The sequence below is a fragment of the Anopheles funestus genome, chromosome X (assembly GCF_943734845.2).
Source record: "Anopheles funestus chromosome X, idAnoFuneDA-416_04, whole genome shotgun sequence".
Classification (NCBI taxonomy): domain Eukaryota; kingdom Metazoa; phylum Arthropoda; class Insecta; order Diptera; family Culicidae; genus Anopheles; species Anopheles funestus.
In genome coordinates this window covers 16,115,789-16,131,204 of record NC_064597.1, presented here as the reverse complement: position 1 = coordinate 16,131,204, position 15,416 = coordinate 16,115,789, and the positions used below count along the sequence as shown (strand labels likewise).

Below are 15,416 nucleotides of genomic sequence, written 5' to 3'. Positions count from 1 at the left end.
CAAGTCGATCCATTCCCCGTTCCATCGGAACCTACTCTAACCATTCACCGACGATAATCCCTACTTCAGCGTGGAAGAGCAACGCGTGTAAACCCATGCCGTGCGAATGTGTGCAATCAAAACAAACACCTCCGCACAAGAACCGACCCGCAAAACCCCGGAGTTAACAAACCACAATGGAGAGGGTTGGGGGAGAGGGAAATCCCCATGGAAGCAGCTACCATTTGGGTTCCTTTTTTTCTAAACCATCCCGGAGAGATACGAAAAGTGCACAAATGGGGAAGAGTAAATGCCACTAGGCGCCATCCAGTGCGACGTCAGTGAGTACGAACGGTACATTTCTTGCTGATGCAACTGGCATTCGGCAAAAAGCAAAAATTGCATCCAACTATCTAAAGCATCCACTGTAATAAGGTGGATCAAAAAAGAACAAAAATAAAAACCATCCCGCAACGCAAACACTCACAATAAGCGTTACACCGGAGAGTATGCACACAACTGCGGTAACTCACTCCCTGGTTTTTAAGCGTGCAACTGCTTGTACTCCCCTTGTTGTATTTCTTTCTTTTTTTTTCTTTCTTCTCTCCACGGCCGAATGCCTTCTTATGGTATTCCCAGTTCGGGGCTGGGGAAAATTTAAGGATCCAGTCCGGTGTGCGTTTGTATTGTTGGTTCGTGTTGGTACTGGGATACCCACCTCCCCATCCCATCATCATTTGTTGTAACTGTGGTGAGCGACTGGTACATCCGGCATGTGCTAACTTCACGGCTCCGAGCGCTTTGGCTGGATCGGGTCTTACATCGTGTTGGGCACACACAACAACAAGTTACTCGCAGCATCGTTATCCTGCTGGTTGGTTGAAATTCTTGCAACTTGTTCCCACCAACATTCCCCTTTCCTTTCTCTCAGTATTTGCTCGGACCCCATCCCGGTAATACCCATCGTTGAGAGGGGGTTTTGGCGGCGTCGTCTGGCTGCCTGCTCCAGATCAAGTGTAATCGACCGAACAACAAAACTGATAGCCATAACACCATACGTCCGTGACAGGCGCTCAGGCGCTTGGGAAATCGGACCACCCGGTTGCTTCTTCCATACCTTCGCCACACGATATTCTCCTGGAAGTCTGGTGAAGAAAATAGGATGTACTTTGGAGGATAGAATTTCCAAAGTCGCCAGCAAAACTTCACAAGCGTAGGTGTCAGTTTACTGGGTTTTGGTTCAGTTTTGGTGCTGTGCGCTTCACCTTATTCTTGTTACTGTTATCGTAACTCGTCGAAAAATCTGTCTGACATGACAGCCTTTACAGGCTGTTTCTCATCTCGCATAGTCGTAGTTTCTGTCCACCGTTACAACACGATATGGTGAAGATGATACTAGAAGGACAGTTAAACTAACGCGTCTCATGCACAGATAGCTTTGTTTTTTTTTGTCGAGTAAAAGCAAAGATCCGTCTGGACTAGACACCGAGTCCAGCCGGACGGACAGTTTGACGTCTGTTCCATCCTGTACCAATTCAAACCAATTCTTCTCCCCGGTTGGTTAGTTCCCTCTTGAATACCCTTCCCCAAAAACCGGTTGCCAAGTGGACGACATTAAAGAGTACATCCGGTGCATTCTTCCCATATAAGAGAGGGAGCCGTCTTATGCGCTTTAAAACGGTAATAGTGGTTGGTCGGGTCGGAATCCCGAAGGAAGGTACCACGCAGAACAAAAGGAAGGGAAATAGCAATTTTCCTCAACACTGCACGCGCCAGATTACACACATTGCACATCGCGTCTGTATGTGTGTCTGGTTTTTCCATTTGCTAGCAATGCGACACACTCGCACGACTCTGTGTGTGTATGTGTGTTTCCTCCTCTTTCTCACTCTGTTTCAAAATACACATACACACATCGACAACGGAAAAGCTGGTAGTTAGTATCCTTGATGCATGCAGCACAGAGTGGAGTCGTGGAGTCCAGAGTGTCCTGATTATGTAAAACCATGTAACTCACTCCGACTCCAGTTTTGTTTTATACCTCGCCCCCCCCCCCCCCCCTTCTCCTCACTATGCTCTTCTTCTTCAATGTACCGTCTCCCTTCCACTTCCTCATTCGCCACATCTCTCCCCCCTTTTCCCCCCGTTCTTCTTCAACCTCCACTGGTGTTTGTCTCGGGGAAGTGTAAGGTCACATGCGCTTCCTCTTAAAGGGTTTTGCTACTGCTATGGACAGAATGGATTGATTGTGGAGACTTTCGGCATCCGTTACTGCCAACGGTATTCCTGCCTACTCACCCCTCTCCCCACCCCCCCCCCCCCCATCCTCCCCCTTCCTCCTCCTCCTCTACTTTCCTTTACTGAATTGGGAAAATCGAAGCAGATAATTCGAAAAACGGCGGCAGGCAACGTTGCCAACACATTTTTATAGCTTATGTGTATACAGTGTGCTTTGTGCGTGTGTGTATGTGTGTATGCATAGTGCATCCGTATAGCATCCATGGACAGCGTGGTATCGTGTTCTCGGTTCGGTGTTAGTTGCTCGAACGTTGCGTCGCCGACTGGTGCATCTGCACAATTCGTGTCCTTCGTGTACTAGACAGTCCTGGCACTGCTACTGTGTCTGTGTGCGAGCGAATTAAGCGAGCACCCTCAATACGTGTAACAGAGCAAGAGCGCAAGAGTCGGAGAGAGCGAGAGAGATGCAGGCGAAGGGCTCGTGGCGGGGTTGGCGGCATGATGTGACGCGTGTAGTGGCTGGCTAGTTTTCAGGGTCAGACGGTTTTAACTTCCTAGCAACAGTGCAACGAGACACGGCACGCACGAACACACGGACTCACAGCGGGCACGGTAGCTCAGCCCGATAGCGCATACACTCCCGTTTTCCCCGGTGTGCATGTGCATCCACTGGTGTGCTGGTGCATGCTGCTTGTCTCGTGCTGGTCCTTCGGTGCAGTTTTGTGCGACAACCAGTTTACCATTGTCACTCTGGCCAGCCGCTTACGATGGTGACGCTCCCGGTGTAAGTCGTAACGGTGTGCCTTTTGGGAGCAAAACACAAAACAGCAAACCAAACCAAACAAAACAAGCAAACAAACAAAAAAGAAAAGAAAATACAAGTCGTGACTTTATCGAATATTTCTAAGGTGTGTGTGTGTGTGTGTTACGGCACCGGGTCGATAGTGGTGAGCGGTGGTTTTTTTTTGTTGGTGCCACACGCCGCACGAGACATCTCCCGGATCATCCATCCATCCTGCCGCCGCATCCGGCCGCCATCTTTCCCGTCCCGTCCAAACCATGTGCTTTAGCGCACTAGACGCAACGGGTAAGTAGTAGCAAATATTTCTGACTAAAAGTAAAAATAAAACTTTAAAGCAAATTCTAAACAAAAATATGAAAATGAGAAAATTAAATTACAGAAAAAAAAACAAAATACATCAAAGAAACACAAATACAAAGAAAAAGATATAAAAAATGCGAAATAAACATACAAAAAAGTAACACAGTAAAGCTGTAAAGCAGTAAAGTATCAGGTAGAAGAGGAAATAAAAATAGAACAAACAAAACAGACATTATAAAACACCTAAATGAACTAACCTGCGCCTTTTGTATTGGGTGATGGTGTAGTATCGGTGCTAAGAAGCATGGTGGTTCTACAGTAAGTAGAAATCGAAATGCAAATAAAACGCACCCTTCCAACCCGCGCCTCACACCCCATTCCATATTTCCTTCGCATCCTTCATGCCATTTTTTCCCCATTATTTATAGCGTACTAAAGAAACTACGACACAACAAGCAACAACAACAAAAAAGTTTGTCCTGTTATCCGGACGGCAAATGCTATGAGGCAACGGTAGAAACATACACACATACCCATACATGCACACACTTGCTGTGTGTGCATGGATGTGTGTATGCGCACAGTAGGAAAGGACGAATAAATTAGAACATTCACAGTAATGAAGAGAGATCGGTCGAGAAGCCGAAACGCGAGTGGAAATCTTTTAATTCCCAAAAGGTGGGAGAGCAACGGAAGAAGAAGTTGTGCTGGGGGGAAGTGTTTGGGGGTTGAAATGAGTGCATCCGTAAGAGAAAGAGAGTGAGAGAGGGAGAGAGAGAGAGAGAATATGAAACAGAACCGGTACGTGGTAGGGGTTTGTGGTTCGTTTTTAAACGATGGAAAATGAAAAACTCCACTTTTGCACTTCCCTTTCGTCCCTGCCTCCATTCCAGCAAGCCGCTTTTTTACCATTCCCTGTTGAAATGTTTGCATGCCGCCGGAAAAGCAATGGAAATGTGTTTTCTGTTTTTTTCCATTCTGTACAATCCACACACAAAAGTGGAAAGTGGTGATCTTTTTTAATGTGGTCCTTTGGGATAAGTATACGGGAAGAGGAAAAGAAGAGGGAGAAAGAGAGAGAGAGAGAGAGAGATTGCGAGTAGGATGACAGAATCCTGTTTTGTTGTTGCCCCAATGCTAATGTGTTTCGGTGTAAAATCTCAACCCTATGTTGATGATTAAAAAAAAGTAATAATAATAACTGATGCACTGTTACTAATACTGATGTAACAGGACGTTACCGTACATGACGTTAGCCGTGAAGTACACATGACACATAGAAGAATAAAAAAACAAACCATCCGCTCCTTACAGAGGCTATATACATAGCTATAACTTGTCCTGTGTACATACCATACAAATCCTTTATCTAAGGTCACGCAGTGTATATACCAGACAGAAGAGTGTTTTACATTAGCTCGGCATCCTCTATCGGCATGTTATGTTAACCGAGGGTGTAGTGTTGTGTTATGTGAATAGTGTGACTGTATTTTTATAGTTTGTTTTACACAGCATCCTTTCTGCCTCTCCTCTCCTGCTCTCTCCTACCCTCCAGATTAATCCCTTTTCACCTTTCTTCTGTCTTGCGGTACATGTGTACCTTTGTCATAAGAAATTGAGTATTCAAGCATTGTTGCAAACGGCTGAACGGAAGTGCAAGAAAACCGTACTTCTTGTAGCTATATCTAACCTTAGCTGTTTAGTAGCGTGACGACGATCTCTTTCGGCCTAGCAGATTCACACGGGCATACCAACCAAAAGAATAGAAGAAAAAAAAAATATAGTAACCATCCCATATACATGGGCGCATGTGCATCGGCTAGGTAGTGTGACACTATGTAACGCGCGTTACCATTTATGTCCTTCGAATTGCATACATTGCAGGCGAACACTAAATATTGCTGACGCTTGAAGCGATAGATACTGCCAAGCAGAACATTTGTGTGCGTGCTTTAGAGCGAGTGAAAGATAGCTAGAGAACGGGAAAGGAACAGAGAGATAGAGTGAAGAAAAGTACACGGAGTAAACATAATCTGACGCTTCTATGTGTTTTGCTAGCGGATGATGCATCTCCACAGCTTCATAACAAGATTATAGAGAACAAACAACAAGCACAATATGCAACGAAAGAACACGAAACGAAACATATACATATTTAGCTTTATATACGACCCAAGAGTATTTCCCAATTATATACTTAATTTCTGTCTAATGTACGTGGTGTGCCCTTTGTATGTGTTTTTTTTTATTTCAGTTGCAATGCCGCACAGATAAATGGGAAAATATAGAAACGAGGGTAATAATTTTGTCATTTTCCTACACCTATTGCAGCTTTACAAGGCCATACGGCCGATATGCAAGAGCTTTTTTTTTGTAAAATAGCGTAGTTTTTTTTATAAATGCTCTAACGCATATAAAAGGCTTGCAGGTTTGAAATAGAGAATTTAAATTTTTTTTTCGTTAGGTATAAAAAATAAAAAAAGGATTTTTTATTAATATTTAATTATTATCGCATTTAGCCGTATTGGCAAGGTAAAACATTGTTCTCATAATAAATAATTGGAATGAACAAAAAAACATTAGAAGCTGAATGAGACAAATGAAAAAGATAGTCAAAGATAAGAAGAAACAGGGTGCTGTTTTCATTCACGCCTTATGCTTGTTTAAGACTAGAAGCAGTATAAAGCTTACATCAGCTATATAGATCGTTCTGCTGATAAGTTTGCTTATTTTGCATCCGTGTTCGATCGGTGTCGGAAGATACCGTGCAGGGTGGTGTCTAGGGGGTCATGTCAACTGGCCAATTAATTCGCCAATATTGACAGATTTTATCGAACATGCGAAGCGCAGAATTTTGTTACTGTGCAGAGAATGTGAAGAAAGGGGGGGAAACGGTGTCTAGCACCGGCAAGGAAGGGTATGAGCTGCTTCGCAGCTTCCCGCACATCCGGCCCTAGCGATGTAATGTAACGCACATGCAACGTAACGCTTGACCGCTTGCACGTTCCGGGACTAAGGGAAGGTGTTTGGGCGCGTGTTGAAGTACAAAATTAAACACTCACAAACGCAAACCCGTACAGCGCACAGTAGAATGCGTGTACTGCCCCGGTTTGCTTTACAGTTCGATGGGTGGTAAAGTGCATTTAAAGCGACACCCTTCCAGTGAGTAAATGCAGCCACTCTTTAAGGAAGTATCGTTGGGTGGTAGATGAACGAAACATTTCGACGGGTGGTTGTGGTAAAGATAAAAAAGGGAAAGGGGAAAGAAAAAAAAAGAAGTGTTTTTGCTGTCCATATTGCACTGCGATGTTGCATCGTTGTGGTGTTTTTTTTTCTTTCCTTCTTTGGCTTAATTTAAATTTTAAACATTACACACTTGTTTGCCTATTTCCATACCATATTTGTGGCTATATATTGGAGATTGCATTTGCATTTGCTAGCAAAACCTAGTGGGATTGCTAGCAATGTCGGTTTTCGCCTAACAGAAGAAACAGTAAGTAACGCACCCAATCTTTGAATCAATGCTGCAAAAACCGCGTCAACCGCAGGCTCCAGGAAGTGCTCCCCGTTTTTACTGAAGAGGGTAGAGTAAGGGATGAGGGAACAGGGAAGAGTGTAAGAGGGGTGTGTGGAAATGCCATCAGTGTCGATGTTTTCCTTTTCCCGTACCCTTTTTCCCTTTTTTCCCCCATCCCCTAACCTGACACTCTCGAGTGTCCTTCGGTTGCTAAAGCGCTGTGTGAGTTACCACATAGAAAACAACTCCATCACGAGAGGGAAGAAAAAAGCTATATATAAGCAAGAGAGAAAGAGAGAGAGAGACAGTGAGCACGGATGAGGAAAATGCATCGAAAAAGCACACGGCAAGTGCATATATGACTGCTTGGGAAAGTGTTCTCGATCCCTATATGTATTCGCTTACATAAGAATAGTTCGTTCATATATATGTATAGTTGAGTTCCTTTCTCACCGCACAACTGCATAGTGTGTGTGTGTGTGCGGGCGTGTGAGATAGAGAATCAATAAAACGGTGATAAAGGGAGAGTAAGTGAGAAGTAGAGATAACGCTCTATATACTAATTCTGGCACCATTGCTTAATATACACTGCTCTGTAACTCTGTACCTATATTTACCTATATTCGCCTTCTCGACCTTTGACTCTCATGGGAGCATTGGGGGGCAACATTATACAACAAAAATGGAAGGAAATAAAGACATGAAAAAAAACACACAACCATATAGCACATATACATAGGTAAAGCGAGATGAATAATATTTTATTGTGCGAGAAAGTACACGCCTTAGTATATAGATATATGAGTTGCAGTGTGCGAGGTACCATTTACAAAGCAAGTACATCGCCACTATTGGATTGGATGGGTAAGAAGGGGGAAGCAGAAAAAGAAGAGGAAAAATGCATTGAACTGAAATGTGTGTTGCCTGTGTTTATGGTGGTCGTCAAGATATTGGGAAGAAGGTTGAACCACTGTAGAAACGAAGACTTCATATTGTGGATATGCACACAGGGCAGGATGGTTCCTGTGGCCGGTTGAGTGAGTTGTCAACGTGGGTAAATAGAGTAAACAGATGCCGATGGGTACGAGGGACGAGGGAGGAGTGTTTCAGTTGGTTGGGCTATCTACACCAAACCGAACCGAATCTTCCCCGATTTCGCGTCCTGCGAGTACATTGGACAGAGGATGCACTATATCGCTCGGTACGCTCGGTAGCGAAGCGGTACGCCGTCTACCCATCCCCGCTCGTAACCCTGTGTATGTAAAGCTATATGATGAATGTTCGGGTTTTTGCGTGGAGGTGAGTGAGACAACCTGGAAACTCTGCTGTGCGAAATCAGTATTACCGTTCGTGGCATGGTACCGGGGTTCCTCGCCTTACCGAAAGCTGGTAACTGGTAGATATGATAAAGGATGAACGGTTTTTGGGGAAGGCAATGGATGGAAGTGATGAAGCAAAGGGAACGAAGGGGAGCACAGTTTGTGCACTCCGTATGATTGTGTCTTCTTTCTTTTTTTCCTTCTTTTTTTTTGGTACTAACAACCCCTCACTTGGTGCTCGCGCTAGTAAACGCTCCCAGTGTTTGATTGGGCTTTAAAACGGACGAACTCCACGGTATGTACTAGCGTTTTTGAAGATCGGACAGGAACGGGACGCTAGCTCCCAAATAGTTTGCTTTCCCAGCCTGAGTAGATAGGCATGGGTTTCGTGTTTTTTCTCTCCTTCTTCTTCTTCTTCTTCTGTTGGGTTGTTGTTTTACTCGTGTTTTCCTCCCAGCCCTAAAAGGGGGTGCGAAGCGACTGAAAAACCCGGGTGTCGTCCGGTGTGTCCGGGGGTGGGGGGAAGGGGTGGGTTTTTCGTTGGTTGATTGGTTGCTGGTTGGTTGTTGGTTGGCTGGCTTGGTTAAATGGTCGCGTCGGCCCGGTTGGTTGGTTGGTTTGGTGCTAGCTGCCGAACGTTGGTTGGCTGTAGCGTTGATTGGACCGAAACCTCCAACTCTCCCCCGCAACTCCCCGCTTCCACCTCCAACAATCCCCTCGGGTTTGCAGAAATTGTGTATGTGCAAGAAGTCGTCGATCCCCCCATCCCTCCGATCCTTTCTGGGTTGTGATAACAAGGGTGGGGAAAGTGGAGTGGATGGAGAAAGTAGGTAGTGTACTGGGAGTAAGCAAGGATCGGTTAGACGAGACGAAGCGGTATAGGATGGATGCATATGGCAAGCAAAAACCCAGAATAACTAACTGTCGCAGGCACGATCTCACCCTGGGTAGCCTTGGCGGATCGTCTCTCCCATGATGTCGGTCGGTATGAAATGAAGTTCGGAGTAGCGTGCAGCATGGGAAGAAGGGATAGCAAGAATGGGGAAGGATAAGGTTGGATACACCCACCAACCACAACCAATGGGATTGGCAAGGGTATCGTTGATGGACGGAGCGGGAGGTAACAGCTCGGTACCGACGAACCAACATCCAGCACCAGTAGTGCAAGGCAGAGTCGTCGTAACAAACAAGCCGACACGAGGGCCAGTAGTCGACCAGCAAGCGACGACGACGACGACGAGCCAAGGACTCCAAACGCAATCAAACGATTGCAAGGCTCAACTACTGTGTATATATATATAAGTGTGTGTGTTTGTGCGTGGACGTGTACTGCTCCAGTATATTTAAAGTAATGTTGCGTTTTCATCATTATTTAGTACAACACGAGATCCCAAGCTGTAAAGTCGCAAATTGTACGGTGTGTGATCTCATTCACTCTCTCTTTCGCTCGCTTCTTCCACCTACCATTTGCCTCCTTACAACATCCACCCCTACACACTCGCCCCCAACCCACCTACCAGCGAAACAGACTACCAACATCCACCCCACCCCCTACTCATCCCCTTTCTCTCCCATCCTTCTCATCCCATCTTCCAGCTCCCTTCCCAACTATACCTGCCTATCCACCTGCTCGAAATCACATTAATCAGGCAGCCAGTTCTGGTCCGAGACACGGTATCGGACAGATTTAGTAATTGTCGAGCAACCGCCATAGATGCACACCTAAAACCCAGAGTGATTTGTGCAGCCGCGAACCTCCGTATTTCTGAGGCAAAGAAAAAAAAATAAAACAAACAACAACACACTAAACTACTATAGACCTCTATCATCTCCTGCTTTGTTTTTGCGTGTGTGCGTGTGTGTTTTTAAATTATTTTTCAAATTATAAAATAATTACAAATGAATAAGTGCGCGTGTATATGGGCATCTAGTTTTTAGTAATAAAGCCGAACATCACTACCAACTACAGACAAACAAGAAAAAATCCGTAAAGAGAGTTTAGATTAGTAAAGCGGTGGCGGTTGTAACAACGGTTGCATAACTTTAGGCAGTTTCGCAACGATAAGCGGTTTGCGCTTCGGCTCAGCAAGCTCAGCTAGTACACAGGATCTCAGGAGCTATTTTCTTACTGTTTGTGACTGTGTGTACGTGTTGTGTGCTGACTGCATCGGAATGCACAAGCAGTAACGCAGCGTTTTCTTTGTGCGTGCGTGTGTCGCGGTTACAATGGTGCGAAATTTTCACCTTTCAAACAAATGGGGCCTACTGTTAGTGTGAATTTATCCCCTTTTTTTCTCCCCTCTCTGTGTCTCTATCCACACTTCATGCCATCCTTACAGCTTCCGTATATACATACATTTTTTTTTAATTTTTGCTCCAATGTTCTTCCCTATTGGACTTGTTTTTACAAAAAAATAAACCCCCAACATAAGCGTGTGCAATCGAGTGTGGCCTTCCTATGCATTCAGTAACATGTTTGTGTGTGTGTATGTAAAAAATATGTAATTGTGTGTTTGTTTGAGATGAACCGGAGAAAAAAGGGAGGGAGGCGATGCACCAGCCCGACTTCATTACACAGCGTGCAACGTGCATACAGGGACGTGTATTTGTGTGCAATTTACAAAGAGCGAGCAAGAGCGAAAGAGCGTAAAGCCATGTTAGGGTAGCGAGAGGTTGCAAAAAAGGATAAAGGAAGGCGAAGGGAAAGGGTGTGCAGTTGTAGGGAGTAACCAGGAGCCAGGACGCCGCCATGTGAGTGACGCATTAGTAGTCGATGTAAACAAAAATGCAATTTCGTCTGGCAATCGCCGGCATTCGTGTTCGGCTCGTGCGCTCCCGGTGCATAAAGGGTGCAGTTTTTATGTGGCGCTAGCGCGCGCTTGCTAGCGCGCCACGGAACATTTGCCCACGAAGTTGTGCGACCGTCGGTCATGCTCGAGCCCCGCTAGGCTGCAGAAAACCACGAGCAAAAGTGGCAAATACGCAGCAACACAGCACAAACCAGTGCATACATACGAGCGCACACACAGACACACGCAGTCATGCACGCACACCGGCACAATCACATTTATTGGTTGACATTTGACAGTGCAGCCTATCCTTGGTTGGTTTCCCATGTGGTGTCCTGTGTTGTGTTGTGCGAACCAAACATACCAGACACGGTCCAAGAACCGACACCGGGAGCAACGGATTGAACTGGGTGGCAAGGAAGAGATGTATGTGTGTGTGTGGGTCCAACAGCAGGAAGTGTGTCGGTTGATGACGACCGAAGTGTCTTGCCTACCAACTGTCTGCATGTGTTCAAGTGTGGATGCTTGTATGTGTGGGTGCATTTAGTGTGTGTGTGTGTTGGTGGGTGTATGTGTGAGCGTATCGTGTGAAAGTGATGCGGGGAGGGTGGTGCAAAGCACGAAATGGGGAAGGGAACGGAAGAGAGAGAAAAAGAGAGAGAGTGTGAGGAGGAAAAACGCATTCGTACCCGGCGTCGTGTGTCGTCTGTTTTTCATCACACGGTTCGTTACATAATTTCACTAATGGTTTATTATAATCATCTCAATCACAGCGCAATCCAGCCAGCGGAAATATAGCTCGCAACCGCCAGCACAAAAAAAAACTTACCACCCGGAAATCAAACACACGCCCTACACACCCCCTTTTCCTATCCGGCCGCGACCCCCACTCCATTCCCGTCCTTTGTAGCCCATTTTGTTCGGTGTGGTCACCCAGCGCGGCGGGGCACTAGGGCATGTTCCTTTTCTATGCTAGCGTGTGTGTGTCTACCAGACAGACAGATCCAGTGTCGTGTGCATTCCAGTGCAACACACCGTACGGTACCCGTTAGTCGTACAGTGTGTCACCGTTTGCCTACCTTTAGGCGCATTCGTCGCGTGTGCGGTTCTTGTGTGTGTGTGTGCGTGTATTGTTGTGTGTGTGTGTTTTCCTGTAAAGTTTTCTTTACCCTTTCTGCTTCTATGAACGGGAAAGACGCGTAAGAAACCCCTTGGTGTGGAATTTCGAACCAGCCCCAAAAAAAACGAAAGAAAATCCCGTTCGGGGCACCCACACACACAGCAGTGCGCGGAGTGGCGGGGGGCTGACGGTGGAGGAAATCGGTGTAACAACGATGGTTTACAGCCGTTCGGTGTAACGATGAATTTGAGACCGTTCAAAACATCGCGCTCGGTAAAGTTAGTGAGTGTTGTGTCCATTCTACTGTATCACTACTGTTCCTGCTATATCCTACCGGATGATGGTAGCCGGATGTACTAATCGATCTTAACAGTACTAAGGGCAAAAGTAAAGAAATCAAAACTGTACCAAAACAAAACATAAACAAAAACCAACACAACGGTAAGGACGACCACAAACGAGCCCAACACGTATCGTGAAACGTGAGTGAAGTTTAAGCTACGGTTTTTGTTTTTGTAACGAGACAAAAATAGCAAAAAAAACAATTCGTTCTACGATTAAAGAGAGCAAAAAACGAAAAAAAAGGTTGCAAACCAAACACACTTACAAAGTTAAGAGGTTAGTAGCAAACGAGCAAAATGGGCCATGTTCCTTTTGGGTTTTTTAAAAATAATCTTTCCTCTTACTAGATGTTATATTTTTCTTTTTTTTTTAATTGTAATTGTATTCGAGCGAAAGCGAATCGCAATCGAAACTTTATAAAGACGTTTGATTTAAATAAATTTTCCGCAATAACGTTACAGACTGTCGCTACTGTGTGTCCGGGGGACGCTTTTGTACTGCGTGATTGCCTACCTTTAGGCGCAACCGTAGTTTGCAATTCACATTTCACGTGGCCTTAACAACACCCTTAACGAAGCAGTAATATTATGGTCTAATGTGTAATGCACCACCGTACCACCGTTCCTTTCGTCCTTCCAAACCAACATTTATGTGTGTGTGTGAGTGTGTGTATTTATGTAAAGCTATTTTTTCCAGTAGGCCGACAAATATGCATACATTGGATACGCTTTCCAGCCCTTACGATGGTAAAAAGCCGTGAAAGCTATTTTTAATGTTAGTTTGCACACATACAAGTTCTGGCGTGCAGGGGTGGAAGAGCAGCGGGATGAAAACGGGAAGGAAAATTAAAAAAAAAACAACAGCAAGGAAATTGAGACAGCATGCGAAATGTGCTTCCGTTCCGTTGGCTACCTCTACACAGCCGGCATTGCCACGGTTGACATTCCTGTTTATGTGATGAAAAGGAGACGGTGATGCGGAAGGTCTGGCGATGACCATGGCCCAAAGGTACGGGTTACCACCGTCGTGGGTTCCCCCATATGGCCACTCACTGCAACATTTGTGTGCTGGTATTGTTTCCCCTTTTATTTGAAGCTTCGTCCTTGCTGCTTAAATGCTCCCATTCGAAATGAGAGAACGAGCGAGAGAGTGAGAAAGACTAAATCATAACTAAGTACGCGCGAGAGAGATGGTATGCGTCTGTGTTTGCGTTTACAACGCTTGCTTGGATGTAGTAACCGGATGCTGTAAATTGCTCCCCAGCACCAATACCGTGATGTAAGCGTACGCACGAACGTTCATATAACAGGACCACTCATTCTCAGTCACTCTCTCGGTTTCTAGTTTTGTTTGGAAAAAAAAAAGATCCTTCCAACGCGAAGTTCACTTCGCAGTAAAATGCTGCAATGTTTCCCTTCGTACCCATGTTCATGTGCCAATGTGGTGATGACTATTACAAAATGCGCTTTTTACGTTGACCTTGCATCGGTAATGTTCGTTTGCAAACTGAGCAGACCAGTCTAGCCAATGTCTCGTTCAACTTCCTGCTTTCTGCTGTAACTGTATTTACAGTGGAGTTTCCTTTTTTCTTTTTTCCAGCTCATACACAAATGTGTGGCGCAATGAACAGCATCTATACATAATTGTAACCCTTAGCTTCGATAAAGCTTGCCGCTAAATGAGCCGTTTTACATGGTCCTTTACATGCTCGTCTATGTACGTCTGATCTCGTGCCGAGTCGTCGCACATAGGTACGCTCTGTCCGAAGTACATTGGATTCGCTACTGTGCGGTCTGTGTGCCTTACATAAGCGAGATTCAGAACTCCAGCACTGTGTTGGCTGGAGCGTATTATTTAAAATTCTCGGCAAATCCTGTACATAAGCACTGTAGACGCGGTACATAACCTTTCAGATACAGAGGGTGGATTTTTTTCTTTTGGGTTTTATCCTTGAAACCATTCCTTTCCCACAAACTATCAGCAATTGTAATTGAATAAAAGCTACATAAGAAAGAAAAAAACCCACCCCAACTAATTAAGCGCTTTTGCACCGTGTCGAAGCGTGCTGTGTACCGGGCATTGTAATAACCGATCAACCGGAGATGGTTTCTATTTTTAATCCCTGCACACTGCAGTGGTGGGGAAAAAACGGTTCCGTTTCCGCTGCGGCGCACGACTTTCTAGTGTGCAGTCTGGGTGTGCGTCCATTAGCATTCCGGTCTTTGTTCGTTACCATTCGCACGCATGCTACCGACATGAATTTAATGTCACATACATTACATATCACCCGAACGTGTATGTAAAACATAGTAAAACTCTGGCGTATGTTCATACCACCGCCCTTATGTGGCGGTGAAACTATTTAACCGCATCCAGTGGACCTGTTATTTACTTCGGATTACCGAAAGTTATCTACTCCCTGTTGGTACGGAAGTGGCAAACATATAACGGCGAAGGTATATAACGATGGTAGGGAATGCAATAAATATGTCGTATATAGATCAAAAATGCATTTTCCCGGTATAGAAAATGCGTAGGATTTGTATGCTGCCGTATAATACTACCTGACAGCTTTGCTAAACAAACAGAGAACATAGACGTGGAAACCCCCGGTTAACGAAACGTTCCGGTTAGGATAACAAAGAACATTCTTATCCCGGTGATGTACGAAAGATTTGCGCCCGGTGATTTCGATTCGAATCGGTAGAGCTCCACTGGAAAGTACATTGAGATCTTTACTGTGTACGCGATATGTACATGTACAGCTACATTGAGGGCTATTTAAATATTAGGATTTATGGATTGGATGTACATGACGTGACTTATACGCATCTAATGAACATCAAAGAGCGGATTCACTAATATTGGAGATACTCGGGTAATAGTGGTTTTGTATTTTAGATCTTTAGCACAGTACTAGAAGATACTCTAAGCATAAGCAATAAAGTCAGAAGATACTCTAACTATCTAACTAAGAACAGAGGAGTGAACATCTACGGTGATCACTACC

General features: G+C 45.0%; 1 protein-coding gene across 8 annotated transcripts in view; it reads left to right on the top strand.

Moving 5' to 3' along the window:
* Positions 1-2,523: 2,523 nt before the first annotated feature.
* Positions 2,524-15,416, top strand: part of LOC125764647 (streptococcal hemagglutinin) — a 72,284-nt gene continuing 59,391 nt past the window's right edge. For 2 of the 8 annotated variants that reach the window (XM_049429149.1, XM_049429086.1), the window contains exon 1: positions 9,525-12,682. The gene's annotated coding sequence lies outside the window, so the exon portion shown is untranslated. Of the gene's footprint in view, positions 3,305-9,352; positions 9,504-9,524; positions 12,683-15,416 lie in introns of those variants that run through there. The other 6 variants (XM_049429095.1, XM_049429110.1, XM_049429121.1 and 3 more) reach the window with 6 other exon arrangements.